General features: G+C 63.4%; 1 protein-coding gene across 2 annotated transcripts in view; it reads left to right on the top strand.

Moving 5' to 3' along the window:
* The window catches only part of RCSD1 (RCSD domain containing 1), a 37,016-nt gene that overhangs the window by 11,515 nt on the left and 25,067 nt on the right, over positions 1-434 (top strand). The window lies entirely within an intron of this gene.

The raw sequence follows: 434 nt of genomic DNA, 5'->3' as shown, positions 1-434 counted from the left end.
CCCAGTCCTGGATGGCGGCAGGTCACCCGGCGTGTCTGCAGTGGCCTCTGGGGATGGATGGACTCGCTCCTGGGAAACCCTTCTCAGCCCTGGGCGACAGTGGTCTGGGCTGGGAGGAAAAGTGGTCACTCGCTCACTCACTCGCTCGATATTGGAGGAGTGTCCGCTGTGCTCAGTTCTGTGCTGGGAAGTCTGGGCACGAAAGGGAACAACACTTGGACCCCGCCCGCAGGGAGCTCGCAGTCTAGTAGGAGAGTCCGAAGGACGACAGGTGGTGACGACAGTTTGAGTGCTCAGGACACAGCCCTGAGTGGCACCTGAGTGGCAGGAAGGGCTTCTCCAGGGCGGCGAGGCCTGCTCTGAGTCAGGAAGGATGAGATGAGCGTGGGGTGGGGGGTGTCCGCTGGCGGGGCGGCAAGAGGAAGGGGAGCGTG

Source organism: Pteropus medius, unplaced genomic scaffold, assembly GCF_902729225.1.
Source record: "Pteropus medius unplaced genomic scaffold, Ma_sr-lr_union100, whole genome shotgun sequence".
NCBI lineage: Eukaryota > Metazoa > Chordata > Mammalia > Chiroptera > Pteropodidae > Pteropus > Pteropus medius.
This window is presented reverse-complemented; position numbering and strand designations above follow the sequence as displayed.